The following is a 17,561-nucleotide window of genomic DNA, read 5'->3' as shown; positions in this document are numbered from 1 at the left end:
ATCAGTGGGCCTCACACAATCCACAAGTGTCCAGTGTCCAAAAGTGTACGCAGAGATTCAAAATCTCCATTATCCTCTCGTCACTTTGGTCACAGGCAGCTGTGCCATCGAGCGTGTCACATAGCGCTCAGATATCAGTGGGCCTCACACAATCCACAAGTGTCCAGTGTCCAAAAGTGTACGCAGAGATTCAAAATCTCCATTATCCTCTCGTCACTTTGGTCACAGGCAGCTGTGCCATCGAGTGTGTCACATAGCGCTCAGATATCAGTGGGCCTCACACAATCCAAAAGTGTCCAGTGTCCAAAAGTGTGTGCAGAAATTCTAAATCTCCCCTGTCCTATAGACACCTTGTACCTTGTTTTACATTACTATATAGTTTGTTGGATTTTGTCTACATTTCTACCAAAAATGAGGAAGGCTGGTGGAAGAGGCCGTGGAATTGGGCGGGGGTTGGCAGCTGGTAATGATGGTGTTGGTGGTGTATCTGATGGTAGTGGCAAGAGCAAAATAGGACCGAATGCAGGAGGTGCTGACCCTGCGTCATCATCTGGCTACATAAGGCCTCGAACGCTTAGTTTTCTAGGAGTTGGCAAACCGCTTTTAAAGGCAGAGCATCAGGAAAAAGTTTTGTCTTACATTGCTGACTCAGCCTCCAGCTCTATCGCCTCCTCTTCTTCAGTTGTAAAAAGTAAAAGCACTGAGTCGTCATTGGAGGCTCATGTTCATGAACCACACCTTTCCTTGTGTCCTTCACCCCAACCAAGACTGAAGGATGACGCAGGCCATACTACTGATTACTCCATGGAGCTGTTTTCACATACCATGCCTGGATTATCAAGTCAAATGGTGAATTACCCAGGCCAAGATGAATCTGACATGGAGTGCACTGATGCACAGCCGCTGATGGATGATTCTGCTGGTACATTCACTCAGAGCACTACATTGTCCTCGCAGTGTACAGAGCCAGATTTTGACCCTGATGAGACTCAGGTGCCCCTTCCCGCACACTATACCACCATACATGGTGACACAGAGAAAGGTGCACATGACATAGAAGAGGAGGTGATGGATGACCCAGTTGTTGACCCAGATTGGCATCCATTGGGGGAAGAGGGTGCTGCTTCCAATAGCTCAGATGAGGAGCATCCACAGCAGACATCGACATCGCAACAGCTGTTATCTGGCAGGCCCGGAGCACTCCAAAGACAGGTTCCAAACATCAAAAGAGTTGCTGGACAGCTTGTCCAGAGGGTCAAAAGATCACAGCGTGCTAGGCCGCAAAATGTCTGCCAAAGTAGGAAGAGTGCAGTGTGGCACTTTTTTGAACAAAATCCTCATGATCAGGCCAAGGTTATCTGTAAGAAGTGCGCAAAGACCTTTAGCCGAGGGAAAAATCTGAAAAATTTGAATACCAGTTGCATGCTTAGACATTTAACCAGCATGCACTTGCAAGCGTGGACACAACACCAAACCTCAAGTGCCACATGTGCAACTGATCACAACGAAGGTAGTCAGCAACGCTACATTGTTTCCCCCACTGTAAGCCCACCGGTTAGCACAGCAGCAAATGTTGAGGTGTCGTTGCAAGGCCACAGCAGTCAGGGAATCCCACTGTTATATCAACGAAAGACTGATTCTAGGCCATCAGAAAGAACACCAACTCCATCACCATCATCAACCCTCTCTCAGTCCGCCCTGTCCACCGCTACTTCCACCATATGCAGCTCTCAAGTCCAGCTCACCCTCCCAGACACTATGAGTAGGTCAAGAAAGTACTCAGTCTCTCATCCGCGTACACTGGGTTTGAACGCCCACATTGCCAAACTAATCTCGTTTGAGATGATGCCCTTTCGGTTGGTGGAAAGCACAGCTTTCCGCGAACTCATGGCCTATGCAGTACCACGCTATGACCTACCCAGTCGCCACTTCTTCTCTCGCAAAGCCATCCCAGCCCTCCACCATCATGTGAAAGACCGCATTGTCCATGCACTCAAGCAGTCAGTGAGCGGAAAGGTGCACCTCACAACTGATGCATGGTCCAGTCGGCATGGCCAGTGCCGTTACGTGTCCATCACTGCGCACTGGGTTAATGTGGTGGATGCAGGGTCCACAGGGGACAGCGGTGGTGGGACAGTGCTGCCTAGCCCACGGTATAGGAAACAGTTGGCTGTAGGCGTTCGACCCTCCTCCTCCTCCTCCTCCAGAAGCGAAAGCTCGTCCACAGAGCGCAGTCGTACGAGCACTCCATCTGCAGCTGCCACTGTTGCACACGATGTGTCCCCCTATCGAGCAGCTAGTGGAAAGCGTCAGCAGGCTGTGTTGCAGATGATGTGTTTGGGCGACAGACACACCGCCGAGGTGCTGGCCGAGTACTTGAAGCGACAAACTGAGTCATGGCTGGGCAGTGTACATCTTGAGGCAGGCAAGGTAGTTAGTGATAACGGCCGTAATTTTGTGGCAGCCATAGCCCTTTCAAAACTCAGCCACATACCTTGCTTGGCTCACACCTTGAACCTGGTGGTGCAGTGCTTCCTCAAAAATTATCCGGAGTTAACAGCCCTGCTCCAGAAGGTGCGAAGACTGTGCGCGCACATCCGCCGGTCGCCTGTACACTCCGTTCGTATGCAGAAGCTGCAGCGATTGCTCTGCCTTCCCAACCACCGCCTCATTATCGACATTGCAACAAGGTGGAACTCCACCCTGCACATGGTGGAGCGGCTGTGCGAGCAGAGGCAGGCCATAATGCATTTGTGGGAGGATACACGGCCAGGCACTTTGAGAGCAGACATGGAGTTGACAGGCGTGCAGTGGTCGAAGCTGAAAGACCTTTGTAAAGTCCTTCAGTGTTTTGAGGAATGCACACGGCTGGTAAGCGCAGACGACGCCATCCTAAGCATGAGCATCCCACTTATGCGTCTGCTCATGCAAACTTTGACGCACCTTAAGGAGCAGGCGTCTGCAGCCAATGTTGATGAGGAGGAAGAGGAGGAGGGAATCCTTGATGACATTCAGCCATTGTCTGCTCAGGGACCTCTCCTGGACGAGGTGGAGGAAGAAGAGGAGGAGGAGGAGGAGGAGGATGATGGGGATGATTACTTAGGGGAGGAGGATGCATCTCGTGGGGCAAGTGAAAATGTTGGCGTGGCAAGGTCTGGTACAGGGTTTGTGCGTGACTGGAGGGATGTGGATTTGCCAGAAAGTGCTCCTCCACCCAGCACTCGCAGTGCATCATTGACACCGGGAACATTGGCCCACATGTCAGATTATGCCTTGCGGATCCTAAAAAGGGACCCCCGCATTGCCAAAATGATGAACGATGACGACTACTGGTTGGCCAGCATCCTGGATCCACGCTATAAAGGCAAATTACAAAACATCATGCCACAGGAGAACCTTGACCTAATATTGGCTAATAAACAAGCAACTCTGGTAAATCGGTTGCTTGAGGCATTCCCAGCACACAGCAGCGGTGATGGTTCTCACACGAGCCGTACGGGCCGGGGGCAGCTTGGCAGAGGTGTTCGTGGTGCACACAGCAGAAGTGGCGTTGGAGACAGGGGTTTCATGACAATGTTGTGGACTGATTTTTCAAATACCGCTCACACAACTGGTAATACTGCATCGATGGAAAGTGACAGGAGACAGCAGTTGTCAACTATGGTTACAAACTACTTTTCCTCCCATATCGATGTTCTCCCACACAGGTCATTCCCCTTTGACTATTGGGCCGCTAAACTGGACACCTGGCCTGAATTGGCCCAATATGCCTTACAGGAGCTCGCTTGCCCAGCTGCAAGTGTGCTATCGGAAAGAGTCTTCAGTGCAGCTGGATCAATCCTGACAGAAAAAAGGACCCGTCTGTCAACCCAAAATGTGGATGATCTAACCTTCATTAAAATGAACCACGCATGGGTTTCCAAGGATTTTGTCCCACCTTCCCCTGATGACACATAGGGTGACAGAAAAATGGCTTGCTTTGGTCCACCTCTTCCTGGTACTTCACCTATTTCGCCTTTTGCATCAGCTGAATGTCCAACATCAACATATGCCACTTTCTAAAACTCCCTAACTGTGCTGCCTCCCCCCCATGGCCGGGGTAACCACCTAGCGCACGACACCGTGCGAGTGCCGTTGCCCTGGACAGGTGGGTAGGCCGACTCTTGGGCGCGGGCACTGGCACAGGGTCCCTCATAGTGCAATCAAGTGTCTCTGACGGTGGTGGTGCACACCCGCCGTCAGACACACCGCTGTACTATGAGGGGCCCAGTGCCAGTACCGACGCCCAAGAGTGGGCCCCCCTTGCTTGGGCAGGGCCCCAGCATTTGCAATCTTTACCTCTCCCTGCTCCTCCGCTGTGTAATCTGGGCCGTCAAATCCATACTGTGCCTGACACCGTCTGAGCCTGCCTCCTGAGACATATATTTTGATATATTTTGAATGTGTACGCTATCCATACATGTTACCTGGGGATACGGTACCCTTTCTAACCTTTGTGCAATCACGTGCAATCCATACTGGGCCTAACACCATCTGAGCCTGCCTCATGCTGTATAGACATATATTTTGAATGTGTACGCTATCCATACATGTTATCCGGGGATACGGTACCCTTTCTTACCTTTGTGCAATGACGTGCAATCCATACTGGGCCTAACACCGTCTGAGCCTGCCTCATGCTGTATAGACATATATTTTGAATGTGTACGCTATCCATACATGTTATCCAGGGATATGGTACCCTTTCTAACCTTTGTGCAATGACGTGCAATCCATACTGGGCCTAACACCGTCTGAGCCTGCCTCATGCTGTATAGACATATATTTTGAATGTGTACGCTATCCATACATGTTACCCGGGGATACGGTACCCTTTCTAACCTTTGTGCAATCACGTGCAATCCATACTGGGCCTAACACCATCTGAGCCTGCCTCATGCTGTATAGACATATATTTTGAATGTGTACGCTATCCATACATGTTATCCGGGGATACGGTACCCTTTCTAACCTTTGTGCAATGACGTGCAATCCATACTGGGCCTAACACCGTCTGAGCCTGCCTCATGCTGTATAGACATATATTTTGAATGTGTACGCTATCCATACATGTTATCCAGGGATACGGTACCCTTTCTAACCTTTGTGCAATCACGTGCAATCCATACTGGGCCTAACACCGTCTGAGCCTGCCTCATGCTGTATAGACATATATTTTGAATGTGTACGCTATCCATACATGTTATCCGGGGATACGGTACCCTTTCTAACCTTTGTGCAATGACGTGCAATCCATACTGGGCCTAACACCATCTGAGCCTGCCTCATGCTGTATAGACATATATTTTGAATGTGTACGCTATCCATACATGTTATCCGGGGATACGGTACCCTTTCTAACCTTTGTGCAATCACGTGCAATCCATACTGGGCCTAACACCGTCTGAGCCTGCCTCATGCTGTATAGACATATATTTTGAATGTGTACGCTATCCATACATGTTATCCAGGGATACGGTACCCTTTCTAACCTTTGTGCAATGACGTGCAATCCATACTGGGCCTAACACCGTCTGAGCCTGCCTCATGCTGTATAGACATATATTTTGAATGTGTACGCTATCCATACATGTTATCCAGGGATACGGTACCCTTTCTAACCTTTGTGCAATCACGTGCAATCCATACTGGGCCTAACACCGTCTGAGCCTGCCTCATGCTGTATAGACATATATTTTGAATGTGTACGCTATCCATACATATTATCCAGGGATACGGTACCCTTTCTAACCTTTGTGCAATGACGTGCAATCCATACTGGGCCTAACACCGTCTGAGCCTGCCTCATGCTGTATAGACATATATTTTGAATGTGTACGCTATCCATACATGTTATCCAGGGATACGGTACCCTTTCTAACCTTTGTGCAATCACGTGCAATCCATACTGGGCCTAACACCGTCTGAGCCTGCCTCATGCTGTATAGACATATATTTTGAATGTGTACGCTATCCATACATGTTATCCAGGGATACGGTACCCTTTCTAACCTTTGTGCAATCACGTGCAATCCATACTGGGCGTGAGAACGGCTGGCGAGCTGTTAAGCAAGCTACAGCACCTGTCCAGACAAGTACAGGGATTCCCTAGCGAGGAGACTTATTTTATTGTTTTCAATGTTGGGACAGCAATTTTTGGGGAGCACTATACTCTGGAGAATGATAGATGGGGCCCACCATACACTGGAACATTCCAAAGGTGGACATCAGACACTGGAGCAGCATTTACAGGGCCCATTATACACTAGAGCATTAGAAATGGGGCCCATTATGTTTGGAGCATTATTTGGGCCCATAAGACAGTGGAGCTTCATCCATGGGGAACAACATATACTGTAGCATTATGTGGAGCTCATCATATACTGTTTCAAACATTATATGGGACCAATGATTCTGTATGGAGAAATAGATGGGCCTCGTCATGAGATGTAAAAAGTGAGGTATTTTTCATTGTACTATACCGCTATTTATCTGCCGTATCGGAGCATGATGAGTTGTGGTATGTGTTAAAGGGGCGCTCTTTCGCCCAGGGCACATGAAAACCTGCAGCCAGCCCTCCCCCCCACAACTTTAGCCAAATAACCCCCATTTTTCAGTGCGTAACTTATATTATGAAGTTAATTAAGGTTGACAAGCTTAAGTAAGAAGAATTGATGCTTTTGGCATTCAAATGGGCACTGTAGGTGTGTTTCCTGACCTCCTCTCACTGCCGACTTTTATTCCCCATTGACTTACATTGGGTTTCGTGTTTCGGGACGACCCCGACTTTTCCCTATAATCGGACGATCTTGCTCGACCCGACTTTTGGAAAAGTCGGGTTTCACGAAATGAAACGCGACCCTAAAAAACCAAAAGTCGCTCAACTCTAGTTGTGAGCACCCACTGTCCCATTAGATAGTTGGCTTCTTGGCCAAAACTGATAAGTTTGGCTGAGAATGTCCAGCTTTAGTGTGCTGGTAACAGTAGTGGCATTCACAGTTGTTAGGAATCTGGGTTCTATGCTGCCTATGCGGGAATCTAGGTTCTCACATTTGTCTCCAGAGGCTAAGTCCTCTTTTCCAACTTCTGAGCATGCCCACGGGACGAGCTCCCATTGGAGTTCAGGAGTCAGGTGCTCAGGTCCTGCTCCTGATTCCATTGGCTTAGCTCAGGGCTCTGGAGATTTCTGGCAGGTCCCGTACGCTATAAAAAGTGCGCATGGCCGCTATGCCATGTGCTAGTATTTTTATACTGCTGCTGTGTGAATGGTGACGGATGCTTGGACTGGTGACTGACTCATTATGAAACCCCTTCCCTCGGTTATTACGTCTGTGTGAGTGGTATTCTGTTAGCACCTGCGCTAACGCCAACGCGCACAAGCTCCATCTTCCAGCAGCTTAGCGTCCTGCATCGTGCTTGCGATATTTGCGGTTGCAGCCTTTCCAGGTGTGTGCAGTTGCGACGCCGAGCACACATGTACACGGTAAGTCCGCTCGGTTGTAGTGACTATCCTTAACTACTCCGGTTTCAGGCTACCGCACGTGTGCCGCTGAGATCCTGTGCTGTTAACAGGCTCAGCGACACTATTTTGTGTTATTTTTCCCTGCAGCTCTGTGTGATTTAACAGGGCTTGCCTTATTGCATCTGGGTGAGTTAGAACCCTGTGCATATTAGTGCTCTGCCTCTCCCAGCAGCGGTTTTGTCATCCACCGCACGGTGGACCCCGAGTGGCGAAGGCACTTTAATTATTTTTTTTTTTTTAGTGCCTTCCGCCACTCCTAACAGTAATATCCTGCACTGGAGGAAATAAGCATGCAGTAAGTCTCCAGACATGCAATGCTACAATGTAGCATTTATAATCCTGACACATGGTAACAAGCCAACACCCCATCACTTAGTGGTTTATTCTTGTTTACTGAAAACTTCATTTTGTGCAAATAATTCCACATTGACATTGCTGTCAGAGAATACAACATTGTGAGTTTCCAGGGAACCATGAACAGAACAGAACACAAACAAGTTGTTACTCTGCCAGTGGGGAGTGTGAAATTTATCTGAGCTGAACAAATTGGATATTCTGATGTGTATCAGCACTGAGCAGGGCCATGGGTATTGCTCCATGGTAACTGCAATGGGATCAGACACAGACACTGTACCAGCCGGCTCATTCACTGTCTTACTTCTGTCATTGGGGACGGTAGCAGCAGCATAGGTAAGCAAGTCATTGTTTGCAGCATAAAATATTGTAGAATTCTACAAAAATATTATATATGGTCAGCGCATAGAAGCAGATAACTATATTTCTATAAACAGCATGGCCTAAAAACTGTCATTAATTCAATGGGTATAGCCCTTACACCACCTATGAAGTGTCAAAAAGTTAAGAATACCATAGTCACAATTTAGTTCTGAATTGCCTGAATGCTTGTTTTTATATAACTGTTTAGGAAATAGTTTCATTCATTTTACAGGAAAGTCATACTGTAAATTGGACTCAATCAAAACTGTCTGTTGCTATTGCTTCCATTACTTGTAATAGCGGGTAAATGTCATGACTAGAGTTGAGCGACTTTTGTTTTTTTAGGGTCGCGTTTCGTTTCGTGAAACCCGACTTTTCCAAAAGTCGGGTCGAGCAAGATCGTCCGATTATAGGGAAAAGTCGGGGTCGTCCCGAAACACGAAACCCAATGTAAGTCAATGGGGAATAAAAGTCGGCAGTGAGAGGAGGACAGGAAACACACCAACAGGGCCCATTTGAATGCCAAAAGCATCAATTCTTCTTACTTAAGCTTATCAACCTTAATTAACTTCATAATACAAGTTACGCACTGAAAAATGGGGGTTATTTGGCTACAGACTGTGGGGGGGGAGGGCTGGCTCCAGGTTTTCATGTGCCCTGGGCGAAAGAGCGCCCCTTTAACACATACCACAACTCATCATGCTCCGATACGGCAGAGAAATAGCGGTATAGTACAATGAAAAATACCTCACTTTTTACATCTCATGACGAGGCCCATTTATTTCTCCATACAGAATCATTGGTCCCATATAATGTTTGAAACAGTATATGATGAGCTCCACATAATGCTACAGTATATGTTGGTCCCCATGGATGAAGCTCTACTGTCTTATGGGCCCAAATAATGCTCCAAACATAATGGGCCCCATTTCTAATGCTCTAGTGTATAATGGGCCCTGTAAATGCTGCTCCAGTGTCTGATGTCCACCTTTGCAATGTTCCAGTGTATGGTGGATTGCACGTGATTGCACAAAGGTTAGAAAGGGTACCGTATCCCCGGATAACATGTATGGATAGCGTACACATTCAAAATATATGTCTCAGGAGGCAGGCTCAGACGGTGTTAGGCCCAGTATGGATTGCACGTGATTGCACAAAGGTTAGAAAGGGTACCGTATCCCCAGATAACATGTATGGATAGCGTACACATTCAAAATATATGTCTCAGGAGGCAGGCTCAGACGGTGTTAGGCCCAGTATGGATTGCACGTTATTGCACAAAGGTTAGAAAGGGTACCGTATCCCCGGATAACATGTATGGATAGCGTACACATTCAAAATATATGTCTATACATCAGGAGGCAGGCTCAGACGGTGTCAGGCACAGTATGGATTGCACGTGATTGCACAAAGGTTAGAAAGGGTACCGTATCCCCAGATAACATGTATGGATAGCGTACACATTCAAAATATATGTCTCAGGAGGCAGGCTCAGATGGTGTTGGGCCCAGTATGGATTGCACGTGATTGCACAAAGGTTAGAAAGGGTACCGTATCCCCAGATAACATGTATGGATAGCGTACACATTCAAAATATATGTCTCAGGAGGCAGGCTCAGACAGTGTTAGGCCCAGTATGGATTGCACGTGATTGCACAAAGGTTAGAAAGGGTACCGTATCCCTGGATAACATGTATGGATAGCGTACACATTCAAAATATATGTCTCAGGAGGCAGGCTCAGACGGTGTTAGGCCCAGTATGGATTGCACGTGATTGCACAAAGGTTAGAAAGGGTACCGTATCCCCAGATAACATGTATGGATAGCGTACACATTCAAAATATATGTCTATACATCAGGAGGCAGGCTCAGACGGTGTTAGGCCCAGTATGGATTGCACGTGATTGCACAAAGGTTAGAAAGGGTACCGTATCCCCGGATAACATGTATGGATAGCGTACACATTCAAAATATATGTCTCAGGAGGCAGGCTCAGACAGTGTTAGGCCCAGTATGGATTGCACGTGATTGCACAAAGGTTAGAAAGGGTACCGTATTCCCGGATAACATGTATGGATAGTGTACACATTCAAAATATATGTCTATACATCAGGAGGCAGGCTCAGACGGTGTCAGGCACAGTATGGATTTGACGGCCCAGATTACACAGCGGAGGAGCAGGGAGAGGTAAAGATTGCAAATGCTGGGGCCCTGCCCAAGCAAGGGGGGCCCACTCGTGGGCGTCGGTACTGGCACTGGGCCCCTCATAGTACAGGGGTGTGTCTGACGGCGGGTGTGCACCACCACCGTCAGAGACCCTTGATTGCACTATGAGGGACCCTGTGCCAGTGCCCGCGCCCAAGAGTCGGCCTACCCACCTGTCCAGGGCAATGGCACTCGCACGGTGTCGTGCGCTAGGTGGTGACCCCGGCCATGGGGGGGGAGGCAGCACAGTTAGGGAGTTTTAGAAAGTGGCATATGTTGATGTTGGACATTCAGCTGATGCAAAAGGCGAAATAGGTGAAGTACCAGGAAGAGGTGGACCAAAGCAAGCCATTTTTCTGTCACCCTATGTGTCATCAGGGGAAGGTGGGACAAAATCCTTGGAAACCCATGCGTGGTTCATTTTAATGAAGGTTAGATCATCCACATTTTGGGTTGACAGACGGGTCCTTTTTTCTGTCAGGATTGATCCAGCTGCACTGAAGACTCTTTCCGATAGCACACTTGCAGCTGGGCAAGCGAGCTCCTGTAAGGCATATTGGGCCAATTCAGGCCAGGTGTCCAGTTTAGCGGCCCAATAGTCAAAGGGGAATGACCTGTGTGGGAGAACATCGATATGGGAGGAAAAGTAGTTTGTAACCATAGTTGACAACTGCTGTCTCCTGTCACTTTCCATCGATGCAGTATTACCAGTTGTGTGAGCGGTATTTGAAAAATCAGTCCACAACATTGTCATGAAACCCCTGTCTCCAACGCCACTTCTGCTGTGTGCACCACGAACACCTCTGCCAAGCTGCCCCCGGCCCGTACGGCTCGTGTGAGAACCATCACCGCTGCTGTGTGCTGGGAATGCCTCAAGCAACCGATTTACCAGAGTTGCTTGTTTATTAGCCAATATTAGGTCAAGGTTCTCCTGTGGCATGATGTTTTGTAATTTGCCTTTATAGCGTGGATCCAGGATGCTGGCCAACCAGTAGTCGTCATCGTTCATCATTTTGGCAATGCGGGGGTCCCTTTTTAGGATCCGCAAGGCATAATCTGACATGTGGGCCAATGTTCCCGGTGTCAATGATGCACTGCGAGTGCTGGGTGGAGGAGCACTTTCTGGCAAATCCACATCCCTCCAGTCACGCACAAACCCTGTACCAGACCTTGCCACGCCAACATTTTCACTTGCCCCATGAGATGCATCCTCCTCCCCTAAGTAATCATCCCCATCATCATCCTCCTCCTCCTCTTCTTCCTCCACCTCGTCCAGGAGAGGTCCCTGAGCAGACAATGGCTGAATGTCATCAAGGATTCCCTCCTCCTCTTCCTCCTCATCAACATTGGCTGCAGACGCCTGCTCCTTAAGGTGCATCAAAGTTTGCATGAGCAGACGCATAAGTGGGATGCTCATGCTTAGGATGGCGTCGTCTGCGCTTACCAGCCGTGTGCATTCCTCAAAACACTGAAGGACTTTACAAAGGTCTTTCAGCTTCGACCACTGCACACCTGTCAACTCCATGTCTGCTCTCAAAGTGCCTGGCCGTGTATCCTCCCACAAATGCATTATGGCATGCCTCTGCTCGCACAGCCGCTCCACCATGTGCAGGGTGGAGTTCCACCTTGTTGCAATGTCGATAATGAGGCGGTGGTTGGGAAGGCGGAGCAATCGCTGCAGCTTCTGCATACGAACGGAGTGTACAGGCGACCGGCGGATGTGCGCGCACAGTCTTCGCACCTTCTGGAGCAGGGCTGTTAACTCCGGATAATTTTTGAGGAAGCACTGCACCACCAGGTTCAAGGTGTGAGCCAAGCAAGGTATGTGGCTGAGTTTTGAAAGGGCTATGGCTGCCACAAAATTACGGCCGTTATCACTAACTACCTTGCCTGCCTCAAGATGTACACTGCCCAGCCATGACTCAGTTTGTCGCTTCAAGTACTCGGCCAGCACCTCGGCGGTGTGTCTGTCGCCCAAACACATCATCTGCAACACAGCCTGCTGACGCTTTCCACTAGCTGCTCGATAGGGGGACACATCGTGTGCAACAGTGGCAGCTGCAGATGGAGTGCTCGTACAACTGCGCTCTGTGGACGAGCGTTCGCTTCTGGAGGAGGAGGAGGAGGAGGAGGGTCGAACGCCTACAGCCAACTGTTTCCTATACCGTGGGCTAGGCAGCACTGTCCCACCACCGCTGTCCCCTGTGGACCCTGCATCCACCACATTAACCCAGTGCGCAGTGATGGACACGTAACGGCCCTGGCCATGCCGACTGGACCATGCATCAGTTGTGAGGTGCACCTTTCCGCTCACTGACTGCTTGAGTGCATGGACAATGCGGTCTTTCACATGATGGTGGATGGCTTTGCGAGAGAAGAAGTGGCGACTGGGTAGGTCATAGCGTGGTACTGCATAGGCCATGAGTTCGCGGAAAGCTGTGCTTTCCACCAACCGAAAGGGCATCATCTCAAACGAGATTAGTTTGGCAATGTGGGCGTTCAAACCCAGTGTACGCGGATGAGAGACTGAGTACTTTCTTGACCTACTCATAGTGTCTGGGAGGGTGAGCTGGACTTGAGAGCTGCATATGGTGGAAGTAGCGGTGGACAGGGCGGACTGAGAGAGGGTTGATGATGGTGATGGAGTTGGTGTTCTTTCTGATGGCCTAGAATCAGTCTTTCGTTGATATAACAGTGGGATTCCCTGACTGCTGTGGTCTTGCAACGACACCTCAACTTTTGATGCTATGCTAACCGGTGGGCTTACAGTGGGGGAAACAATGTAGCGTTGCTGACTACCTTCGTTGTGATCAGTTGCACATGTGGCACTTGAGGTTTGGTGTTGTGTCCACGCTCGCAAGTGCATGCTTGTTAAATGTCTAAGCATGCAACTGGTATTCAAATTTTTCAGATTTTTCCCTCGGCTAAAGGTCTTTGCGCACTTCTTACAGATAACCTTGGCCTGATCATGAGGATTTTGTTCAAAAAAGTGCCACACTGCACTCTTCCTACTTTGGCAGACATTTTGCGGCCTAGCACGCTGTGATCTTTTGACCCTCTGGACAAGCTGTCCAGCAACTCTTTTGATGTTTGGAACCTGTCTTTGGAGTGCTCCGGGCCTGCCAGATAACAGCTGTTGCGATGTCGATGTCTGCTGTGGATGCTCCTCATCTGAGCTATTGGAAGCAGCACCCTCTTCCCCCAATGGATGCCAATCTGGGTCAACAACTGGGTCATCCATCACCTCCTCTTCTATGTCATGTGCACCTTCCTCTGTGTCACCGTGTATGGTGGTATAGTGTGCGGGAAGGGGCACTTGAGTCTCATCAGGGTCAGAATCTGGCTCTGTACACTGCGAGGACAATGTAGTGCTCAGAGTGAATGTACCAGCAGAATCATCCATCAGCGGCTGTGCATCAGTGCACTCCATGTCAGATTCATCTTGGCCTGGGTAATTCACCATTTCACTTGATAATCCAGGCATGGTATGTGAAAACAGCTCCATGGAGTAATCAGTAGTATGGCCTGCGTCATCCTTCAATCTTGGTTGGGGTGAAGGACACAAGGAAAGGTGTGGTTCATGAACATGAGCCTCCAATGACGACTCAGTGCTTTTACTTTTTACAACTGAAGAAGAGGAGGCGATAGAGCTGGAGGCTGAGTCAGCAATGTAAGACAAAACTTTTTCCTGATGCTCTGGCTTTAAAAGCGGTTTGCCAACTCCTAGAAAACTAAGCGTTCGAGGCCTTATGTAGCCAGACGATGACGCAGGGTCAGCACCTCCTGCATTCGGTCCTATTTTGCTCTTGCCACTACCATCAGATCCACCACCAACACCATCATTACCAGCTGCCAACCCCCGCCCAATTCCACGGCCTCTTCCACCAGCCTTCCTCATTTTTGGTAGAAATGTAGACAAAATCCAACAAACTATATAGTAAAGTAAAACAAGGTACAAGGTGTTTATAGGACAGGGGAGATTTTGAATTTCTGCAGACACTTGTGGACACTGGACACTTTTGGATTGTGTGATGCCCACTGATATCTGAGCGCTATGTGACAGGCTCGATGGCACAGCTGTGACCAAAGTGACTAGAGGATAAGGGAGATTTTGAATCTCTGCACACTCTTTTGGACACTGGACACTTTTGGATTGTGTGAGGCCCACTGATATCTGAGCGCTATGTGACAGGCTCGATGGCACAGCTGTGACCAAAGTGACTAGAGGATAAGGGAGATTTTGAATCTCTGCACACACTTTTGGACACTGGATGGACACTTTTGGGTTGTGTGAGGCCCACTGATATCTGAGCGCTATGTGACAGGCTCGATGGCACAGCTGTGACCAAAGTGACTAGAGGATAAGGGAGATTTTGAATCTCTGCACACACTTTTGGACACTGGACACTTTTGGATTGTGTGAGGCCCAATGAATATCTGAGCGCTATGTGACAGGCTCGATGGCACAGCTGTGACAAAAGTGACTAGAGGATAAGGGAGATTTTGAATCTCTGCACACACTTTTGGACACTGGACACTTTTGGATTGTGTGAGGCCCACTGATATCTGAGCGCTATGTGACAGGCTCGATGGCACAGCTGTGACCAAAGTGACTAGAGGATAAGGGAGGTTTTGAATCTCTGCACACACTTTTGGACACTGGACACTTTTGGATTGTGTGAGGCCCACTGATATCTGAGCGCTATGTGACAGGCTCGATGGCACAGCTGTGACCAAAGTGACTAGAGGATAAGGGAGATTTTGAATCTCTGCACACACTTTTGGACACTGGATGGACACTTTTAGATTGTGTGAGGCCCACTGATATCTGAGCGCTATGTGACAGGCTCGATGGCACAGCTGTGACCAAAGTGACTAGAGGATAAGGGAGATTGGATTGCTTTTAAAAAAGCAGTTTGCGGAGCAGTGGGTAAACAGCAATGCAGGAATGTCAGGAAGCCTTAGAAGGCAGCCCAACAACCAACACCACTGATACACCACTATATAGCCTCCCCTTGCACTGCACACACAGTGACTGGTGTGTTGTGCAGGCCAAATCGCTAGCAGCAGAAGCAGTTTTTTTGTCTTCTTCCCTGCCTAACGCTCTCCCTACAGAATCAGCAGCAACCTCTCCCTATACTAAGATCGGCAGAAGTAAGATGGCGGTCGGCGTGCACGCCCTTTTATACCCCCTGTGACGCCCACCAAAGCAAGCCAATCACTTGCATGCCCTTCTGAAAGATGGTGGTGACCCGTGCCTATGTCATCACGTTGCCCACAGTGTCCGTGGATCCTGATTGGCTGAAAAAGAGCGCAAAACAAACTTTTGAAACGCGACTTTGGCGCGTAAGTCGCCGACCTCGTGGCCGACCTCATCCTAGGGTCGGGTTTCGTTTCATGAAACCCGACTTTGCCAAAAGTCGGCGACTTTTGAATTTTTTTCGACTCGTTTCGCTCAACTCTAGTCATGACAAAATAAAAAACCACTATGACTGTACACCATATCAGTAGGTATTTTACAAAACGAGAGTACATATAATCAGGGGTGGGATTCAAATTTTTAACAACAGGTTCTGTGTTTATGTGTAGGAAAGCCACACCCATTTTAAGCCACACCCATTTTAAGCCACACACATTTACACACACCTTTTCCTCAAACATATACAAGTAGGGAAAACCAAAAGCAAAACACAAAACAAATATCCTGGAATAAAAAAGTAAAAAAATATATTGCAAAAATTGCATGAAGGTAGTAATAATAGTAATAAAAAGGGTATTTAGTTAACATAATTTTGATCACAATAATGTAGAAGCCATCCCGCCACGTCACGGCAACCCTTGTGGGAAAGTCCTAACTCTTGTATTTAAAACCTTTCCACTTGTCAAGTGACGTAAATGTGAACAAGGACAGAGGAACTGAACCACCAGTAATAGTATAGGCCAGACAGGATGGATTTTCCAACTCAAACAGGGCGGTCACACCCTTATATGCACAGAATGCACAATGAAACAAATGAGAAACTGGGTCTGAGCAGAAAAAGTAAATTAATGTGCATGCAAAATGTAATTGCATATGAACACATGACCTTTACACAGAGAAAAGCAAAACACAAAACAAATATCCTGGAATAAAAAAGTAAAAAAATATATTGCAAAAATTGCATGAAGGTAGTAATAATAGTAATAAAAAGGGTATTTAGTTAACATAATTTTGATCAAAATAATTGACGTGGCGGGATGGCTTCTACATTATTTTGATCAAAATTATGTTAACTAAATACCCTTTTTATTACTATTATTACTACCTTCATGCAATTTTTGCAATATATTTTTTTACTTTTTTATTCCAGGATATTTGTTTTGTGTTTTGCTTTTGGTTTTCTCTGTGTAAAGGTCATGTGTTCATATGCAATTACATTTTGCATGCACATTAATTTACTTTTTCTGCTCAGACCCAGTTTCTCATATACAAGTAGGGGTGCAGTCAAACAGTTGAAAAAAATAAATTGGAATGAGATCAAAACAGTGCACAGCGGCTCTCCTGACCCAAGTGTGACAGCTGCATATATTTCTATGCAGCTGTCTCACTTGACTGACCGGCTGGCCAGGCTGTGCACTACATTCTGAAATTAACAGTTCCCATCAAACACCAGATCACTCATATAACCAGCAGCTTTTGTTCTGGCTAAAATAATTTTTAAGCTGATACCAAGACACGGAAGACTCTTTCGGCCAGGCCCTACTCTACTCTAAACCAGTGGTCCCCAACCTTTTTTGCACCAGGGACCGGTTTCAAGCAAGACCATTCTTCCATGGCCCGGCAGGGCGGGGATGGAGGTGTGACAGGGGCGGGGCTTTGGTCATAAGGGGGCGGGGTATATGGACGCGGTTGTAGTGTAGCAGTGCATACTTATAATTAAATAACATTTATAATGTGACTCAATTCACCATAGGTTTTGAATGAGTGCTCCATCACCCCCATCCTTGCCTGCTCCATCACCCCATCATTGCCTTCACCCCATCACTCCCTTCTCCCCATCATTGCCTTCACCCCATCACTGACATCTCTCCATCACT

At 47.8% G+C, this 17,561-nt stretch overlaps 1 protein-coding gene across 1 annotated transcript in view; it reads left to right on the top strand.

Moving 5' to 3' along the window:
- The first annotated feature begins 8,044 nt into the window (after positions 1 to 8,044).
- LOC141047570 (E3 ubiquitin-protein ligase TRIM32-like) overlaps positions 8,045 to 17,561 on the top strand; it is a 38,606-nt gene continuing 29,089 nt past the window's right edge. Inside the window, exon 1 of the mRNA XM_073542691.1 lies at positions 8,045 to 8,251. The gene's annotated coding sequence lies outside the window, so the exon portion shown is untranslated. The remainder of the gene's footprint in view (positions 8,252 to 17,561) is intronic.

This window comes from Dendrobates tinctorius, unplaced genomic scaffold (genome assembly GCF_039654945.1).
Source record: "Dendrobates tinctorius isolate UK_male_01 unplaced genomic scaffold, ASM3965494v1 ptg000128l, whole genome shotgun sequence".
Classification (NCBI taxonomy): domain Eukaryota; kingdom Metazoa; phylum Chordata; class Amphibia; order Anura; family Dendrobatidae; genus Dendrobates; species Dendrobates tinctorius.
This window is presented reverse-complemented; position numbering and strand designations above follow the sequence as displayed.